We start from the raw sequence: 7,970 nt of genomic DNA on the forward strand, positions 1-7,970 counted from the left end.
TCTCCATCTCCTCATCCGAGCAGTTGTTGACGGTGACTCAGCCACCACGGAGAGACTCATATAATGGTCAGAGGTTAGAAGCCTTTAGGGCAGTTCCCCAAAAGCCACAGCCTCTACTTCTACCCCTTTAACTAAAGAACTGCATTAAGAAATGTCTCCCCGCACCCCCCCCCCATCGCATTCGCAGACCATACTTTGCTTAAACCCTGTCAACCAAACCCTGTAAACCAACCCAACAAAGCTTTTCACTCTGACCCACCATGCTCAACTTTAGCATTGAAAACAAGTGTCACTTCATAATACCAACATAAAATCATTCCTTTTGCAAACTCCCAATGGATGTGTGTGTGTGTGTGTGTGTGTGTGTGTGGTGGTGTGTGGTGTGTGTGTGTGTGGTGTGTGTGTGTGGTGTGTGTGTGTGTGGTGTGTGTGTGTGTGTGGTGTGTGTGTGGTGTGTGTGTGTGTGTGTGTGTGTGTGTGTGTGTGTGTGTGTGTGTGTGTGTGTGTGTGGTTTCAGGCAAGTTGTCTCGTGGACATTTTCAGATCTCTTCATGGAGATTTTAATCCTGCTCGGTGCCCCTATCGGAGAATGCCACGGTGGAGAAAATGGGAAATGCAGTTGGCTGTTAACTTAAAGGTTGGCGTTTCAGGTCTACCGAGAAGTACCTCGGAAGAAGCGCCAAGCTATCCGTTTCTGCAAAGTCAGCCATGGAAAACCTTATGGGGTGCAGTTCTGCTCGGGCACACTTATGTCGCCAGGAGTCAGCGTGCACGTGATGACAGCTGGGTGGACTTTGGGTTCTGTGGGTCCTTGAACAGGTGTGGTGGGTGGATGAAGCAGTGACAGCCTCCCGCATGCCGGGGACCCTGGAAATAAGCATCCGTGGTGTACCTGAGAGACTCTGGCACACAGGTTAGCACTTGGCATGGAAGAAATGAGTCAGTCTGAAGGAGAAGCACAGATAGTATGGTTACATTAACAAGGATAGAGGATATTGGGGGTCTTTCCAAGAATCCTTTCTGTAATGCTTTTATTTCCCCTACCACAGACAGGGTTGGAAGTAAGAGGGAGCTGTGTTTAATCTATGATTCAACATGTGTGTCTCTATTGTGGTTAAGTGCTGGCCTACTTACTGGAAGGTCAATAGTTCAAAACCACGAGTTGCTCCTTGGGAGAAAGATGAGGCTTTCTACTCTCATAGAGTTGCAATCTTAGAAATCAGCAGGGAACAAAACCAGGGACAAGGGAACAACAAGTGATCCAAAATCAATGGCAAGGAGAGTGTAGGAGGTCTGGTAGGGCTTGATCAAGGGCAATGTAACCAAGAGAAATTACTGAAGCCCAAATGAAGGCTGAACATGATAGTGGGGCAGGAGGAAAGTAAAAGGAAATAGAGGAAAGAACTAGAAGGCAAAGGGCATTTATAAAGGTCTGTGTCAGTCTGGGTAGACTAGAGAAACAAATCCAAGGATACACACATGTGTATAAGGAAGAGGTTTATATACAAGAGAAATTGTACATGGTGCATATGGGAGCTGGAGGCACAGGGAACCCAGGGTGCACGATACCTTCAGGACCAGGGGTGTGAGGGGCGATGCTGGGAGAGTGGAGGGTGAGTGGGTTGGAAAGGGGGAACTGATTACAAGGATCTACATGTGACCTCCTCCCTGGGAGATGGATGGCAGAGAAGTGGGGGAAGGGAGACTCCGGATAGGGCAAGATATGACAAAATAACAATCTGTGGATTATCAAGGGCTCATGAGGGAGGGGCGGCGGGGAGGGAGGGGAAATAAAAGAGGACCTGATGCAGAGGGCTTAAGTGGAGAGCAAATGCTTTGAGAGTGATTAGGACAAAGAATGTACAGATGTGCTTTATACAACTGATGTATGTATATGTATGGATTGTGATAAGAGTTATATAAGCCTCTAATAAAATGTTTTTAAAAAAAGAGAAAAAGAAAACATCCCAACCCAGTCCAGTCCAAGGCCATAAGTCTGATAGTAGCCCATGTGTCTGATACCAATCTATAAAGTCCTCTTCAGACTCACAAAACACATGCAATGAAGCCAAATACAGGAAAATCATTTGCCAGTGTGTAGAAAGTCTTTGGGTCCAGTGGCGTAAGCATCTCAGAGCTGGCAGGAGTCTCTCTGTGGCTTCTCTGGCTTCAGAGGTCTGGTTTGTCCGGCTCAGGGCACTAGGGTATTTCCATGTGTCTTGTCTGCTGCAATGTCTCCCAGGGAATGGAAGAGAGAGAAAAGTGTCTCCCACCTCCAAGGCAGGAGTGGAAGAGGTACAGGATTTCCCAGAATACTTAGGAGAAGGCCATGCCCACACAAGGCCTCATTGGCTGTGATCTGATTGACAAGTTAGACTCCACCCCTGCACTCTTAATCCTCAAATTGACAAATGATTATATATCTACCACAAAGTCTAAATATAAGCATGTAAAAATGTAAATATATTTATATATGACAATAGGGAAATAGATCTATGTACATACATTTATAGGCTTAGTATTAAGGTAGCAGATGGACATGATGCTCACCTTCCCAACACAATCACTGAAGACAAATGGGTACATAAGCAAGTGTGGTGAAGAATGCTGATGGTGTCTGGCTATCAAAAGAGATAGCATCTGGGGTCTTAAAGGCTTGAAGATAAACAAGTAGCCATCTAGCTGAGAAGCAACAATGCCCACATGGAAGAAGTACACAAGCCTGTGTGATCATGAGGGGTCTATAGGTATTAGACATCAAAGAACAAAATATCATATCATAGTGAATGGGGGGTGTGGAGTGGAGACCCAAAACACATCTGTGGGCAATTGGACATCCCCTTACAGAAGGGTCTTGCGGAGAAGACAAGCCCATCAGGGTTCAGCATAGCACCGATGAGACATACAACTTTCCTCTAGTTCTTTATTGCTTCCCCGTCCCCATCCCCCCGCGCCCCCAATATCATGATCCCAATTTTCTACCTTACAAATATGGCTACACCAGAGCATGTAAACTGATACAAATAAGAGCTACAAAAACAGGGAATCCAGGACCGATAAACCCCTCAAGACTAATAATGAGAGTAATGATACCAGGAGGGTAAAGTGGAAGGTGGGGGAGAAAGGGAGAACCGATCACAAGGATGGCCAATTTGAGACTTATCAGTGAAGGGGTGGAGTTTAGCCTGCCAATCAGGTCACAGTGTGATGACCTTATTTGGAGATGCTAAGGAGGTAAATAGCTCATTGGAGATGGGACACATGCTCACTCCCTGGGAAACATTGTAGCTGATAAGACACATGGAACTAAGCTAGTGCCCTGAGCTGAAGGAGCCACATGGAGACCCCTGCCAGTGCTGAGATGCTTACAATGCCACTGGATCCACATGACTTCCCACTCTCTGGCCTGTGATCATTCAGCATCATTTCATGTGTTTCATGAGTCTGAAGAGGACTTTATAGATTGGTATTGGACATATGGGCTAATATCGGACTTAGGGACTTGATCTGGACTGGACTTGAATGTTTTCTCAATATTCAATTGCTCTTGTATATAATGCTGTTTCTTATACACATGTGAGTGTCTAAAAATTTGTATCTCTAGTCTACCTAGACTAACACACCTACCCTCATGAAGATATCACTGAAGAAATGGGTGCAATAGCAAAGTGAGGCAAAGAAATCTCATGGTATCTGACTTTCAGAAAGAATAATATCTGGATTCTTGAAGTGTTGTCTTCAAACAATCAGCCATCTATGTGAGGGATCAGCTAAGTCCACACTGAAGAAGTGTACCAGTCTGTGTAATCCAATGATTACAAACAATAAAATCCCAGACCTGAGGAGGAAACCATAGTAAAGCTTAAATTCTGAGCACCTGGTGTGAAAAAGGTTATGGATGACAGGGAAAAATCCACTAACAGCTATGCCTCTATAGAACCATCTCTGATCGTACAGCGGGATGGAGGGAGCCTTGCTCATATGGACTATATTATAAGGTGGATCACTGCAGATGTAGTTAGGTTAACATGCAATATCTTATCATTTAGTCTCTCTTTTGACCCATTTTAAATTTGTCCTAGTTTTTATTTTTTTCCTGCCTTCTGATAGTTTTTTTTTCTCCCTGTTTTGCTTTGTTATTGTTGCTGTGGTAGTGGTGGTGGTTTGTTTGTTTTTCTGTAAGTCAAATCCAGATAGGTAAATCTACAGAGGCAGTAACTTGGTTAATAATTTCTTATAGTTACATAGGGAAGGTTAGGGGGAAATACACAGATATGAGGGTCTACTCCCAAAAGACCAGAACTGCACTGGGCAGAGCAGAGCTTTTGTAGTACTCATTTGATAGGTGAGCATCAAAAAACTTGCTCTGATTTATTGCACCCAGAGGCATCACCTGGGAAGGTTCTTGTATTAGACAGGGTTCTCTAGATAAACATAACCAGGACACATGATTTTAGATAGGTAGATAGATAGATAGATAGATAGATAGATAGATAGATAGATAGATAGATAGATACAACACAAAGAAATAAACAGCTAATTAGTGCCCAGAGCAGTACAGAGGGGTCAGTTCAACTCACTTCCATGAGATAGTTAATGTACTAGCAGTTCTTCAACTCACGAGGGCTGCTGGGTGCAAGTCAAGGAAGCGAACAGCTGAGTCTTCTGTAGAGTAAAACAGGCAGTCCGGCCAAAGGCAGCAAACAGCAGGGTGGGTCACCAACAGTCAGTCAGATGACAAGATCTGACAGTCCCCAACTCAAGTGATGTATACACCAGCAGTGTGGCGAAGCAGGTCTCAAAGGAACCTCAAACTATAGTGGCATGATCCATGGGTTGGGTGTCCCACAGACAGTGGAGCTTGCAAGTTGAGGCAGAGAACTAGCTAAGGCAGCCTCACACTGGTCCGATCATCAGAGAGCAAGAGACAGAAAGGTGAGGCTTGCCGAGCCATTTATCTCTTTGTCCTTCAATTAAACTGCGACCTTATTAATCCCACATGTATTGATTGGCCAGGTTGGCACAATAAAGCTACCTATCACAGTTCTCCCTGGTCACAGTGAATTTTTTTTAATAAAAGCCATTTTGCTTAAACCTCATTATTTTGGGATGGCCAATTTAAGAGAACAATGCAGCTGTGAAATTTTGTTTACTGCTCAGAAAAAATGCTACAGAAACTATTGTGATGTTGAACACAGCTTAGAAAGATAGCGTTATAGGAAAAACTCAACTGTATGAGTGGTTTTCTAATTTCAAAAAAGGTGAAATATGGATTGATATTAATCTACCTTCTGGATGTCTGTCAACTTCCTGAATGGACAAAAATGTCGACCTGTAGTGCATTTGGAATTTGTTCCACCAGGTCAGACCATTAATCGAGCTTTCTATTTAGTGGTTCTGAAAAGATAGTGTAACAGTGTGAGACAAAAGATGGTCTGATTTGTGGCAGACAGGGACTGGTTTTGCCACCACAATAATGCACCTGCTCGTGCAGCCACATCAGGGTGCCCATTTTTGGCAACAAAGCAGCATGCCTCTCTTGCATCGTGCACCTTACTCACCTGACCTTGCTCCGTGTGACTTCTTTTTGTTTCTGTGAATGCAGAGGGACATGAAAAGACGACGATTTGATGATATAGAATAGGTGAAGAAGAAAATGAGGGAGGTGCTGTCAGGCATCCAAACAGATGAGTTTGAACAATGTTTCAGGAATGGAATCACAGATTTGAAAAGTGTATTATGTAATGGAGGTGATAAGGTAGCTTTCTTAAAAAAATGTTTAAGCTTTTCACGAAGATGGCGCCGAAGGTAATGAAGGAAGCACCTGCCCCTCCCAAAACGGAAGCCAAAGCAAAGGCTTTAAAAGCCAAGAAGGCCGTGCTGAAAGGCGTCCACACCCACAAAAAAAAGATCCGCACGTCGCCCATCTTCCGGCAGCCCAAGACCTTGAGACTAAGAAGGCAGCCCAAATACCCTCGGAAGAGTGCCCCCAGGAGAAATAAACTGGACCATTATGCCATCATCAAGTTCCCCTTGACTACAGAGTTTGCCATGAAGAAGATCGAAGATAACAACACACTTGTGTTCATTGTGGATGTCAAGGCCAACAAACACCAGATCAAACAGGCTGTGAAGAAGCTCTATGACATTGATCAACACCTTGATCAGGCCTGACGGGGAGAAGAAGGCATATGTTCGACTGGCTCCTGACTATGACGCTTTAGATGTTGCCAACAATATTGGAATCATCTAAAGTGAGCCCAGCTGGCTAATGCTAAATATAAACTTTTTCAATATAAAAAAAAAAGTTTAAATACATAGCTTTGGGGAAAAAAATCTGGTTTCTTTTGGGTACTCCCTCATATTAATAATAAGTACAAGAATGCAGAAAATGTTCTAAAATTTATTGTGATAACTCTCCAACTTTTTTCTACATATATGTTTAAATATGTGAATTATATGTCAATAAAACTTATTTTTTAAACAGAAATAAATGGGCCCATAAAGGAAAAATTCAGGGAAAGAAACCAAAGCCACAGGTGAAAAAAAAAGAAATTCTATAGTACATATCGTTCAGAATTTATGCATTATGCTTTTGCCCTTTTTTCCAGGTTAAAACATAGAATAAAATGAAGCCTTTATATTCCCTGCTTTGTCCTATTTCCTACTTCCTCTCTCCTCGGAGGATCACTATCAAGAATTAGTTGATTTTTTTTCTGTTCCTGCTGTGTCTTTCTTGTTTCTTGATTCTCATGAATAAACAACCCACAAACACAATCCACTGTGCATTTTTCATGATCCATGACGTGTGTGTGTGTGTTAGCGTGTGTGTCTGTCTCTGGATCCCTTCTATCATTTCCCCTTGTTGTGTTCATGTTGGTGCAAACAAGATCCAGTCCTTATTTCTACAACAAAACCTAAGCTCCGTTACCTGTTTTCCTGCTGTAAATGTGTCTTTTGATTTTAAACCATGGTCGGCAGAGTTGCAGTTGAACATGCTTGTATTTTCTGCTTGCCTACAAGGATGAGAATTTCTCACACCCAGTGACCACAAACGGATCTTATCTATCCCAGATACTGCCAAGTCGCTCGCCAGAATGGCTTTTAAAATGCGTCAGACTCCAAGTAAAACCCTCAGGTGAATGTCTATGTTGTGGGGGACGGAAGGGACTGCTCCCACGCCTACAGCTGCCTTTGGGCTTTCAGCAAAACACAGGGTCGAGGCTTGGACATTCATCAGAAAGATGCAGGCAGAGAAATCCGCGGGCTGCCGCTTCCAAATGAAATGCTGAGCGTGATACAGACTTTCCACTCCCTAATCCCCCTGCTTTCTATTCTTGGTTCTGCCCTTGGACTTCTTCCTCCCTTTCCTCTCACAACCCCTTCTCCATTTCTCCCTCCTGCAGCCCTCCCTCCTCCTGTCCTCTCTCTCTTCCAGCCCATAGAGTTCTCCCCACCCCCAACCCCCACCCCCACCCCTACCACCAACTTCCCATTTTCCTGCATCCTTTCGAACACTAGTTCCCATTCTTATGGATGCACCTGAGTTCATTTTTCTGAACAGAGTTGATTGTCTTCTCATAATACAATCTCTGCTGGACCCAGGAGGCGCACGGCCAACCATGGCATGTTAATAAGCAGCGAATGACGATATTTGCCTACAGCTCATATTGCTGGTGCAATGGCTTCACTTTGCCCGAATTCTAAACTGTAAAATCCTAGCAGCAATGGTATGTTTTCCTGTGAGCAGTCTATCTGCCCTTTCCCCCAAGGTGATAAGGGCGATCAATAAGCACTACTCCAACAAACATTACACATACATGAATTGCACCCTGGGAGGCCCTACACTTGAGGGGGGTGTCGTACTGAAATAGACACCACCCTTGACCTTTCTACCTGTCCTTGGATCCAATTCAGGTCCAGCTAACCTCTCCTCCAGTTCCCACTGAGTTGGTTCTGGCTCCTGGTGA

General features: G+C 43.9%; 1 pseudogene; it reads left to right on the forward strand.

The window, feature by feature from the left end:
- The first annotated feature begins 5,796 nt into the window (after positions 1-5,796).
- Positions 5,797-6,258, forward strand: LOC142452924 (large ribosomal subunit protein uL23-like; annotated as a pseudogene).
- The last annotated feature ends 1,712 nt before the right edge of the window (positions 6,259-7,970 follow it).

This window comes from Tenrec ecaudatus, chromosome 7 (genome assembly GCF_050624435.1).
Source record: "Tenrec ecaudatus isolate mTenEca1 chromosome 7, mTenEca1.hap1, whole genome shotgun sequence".
Lineage (NCBI taxonomy): Eukaryota > Metazoa > Chordata > Mammalia > Afrosoricida > Tenrecidae > Tenrec > Tenrec ecaudatus.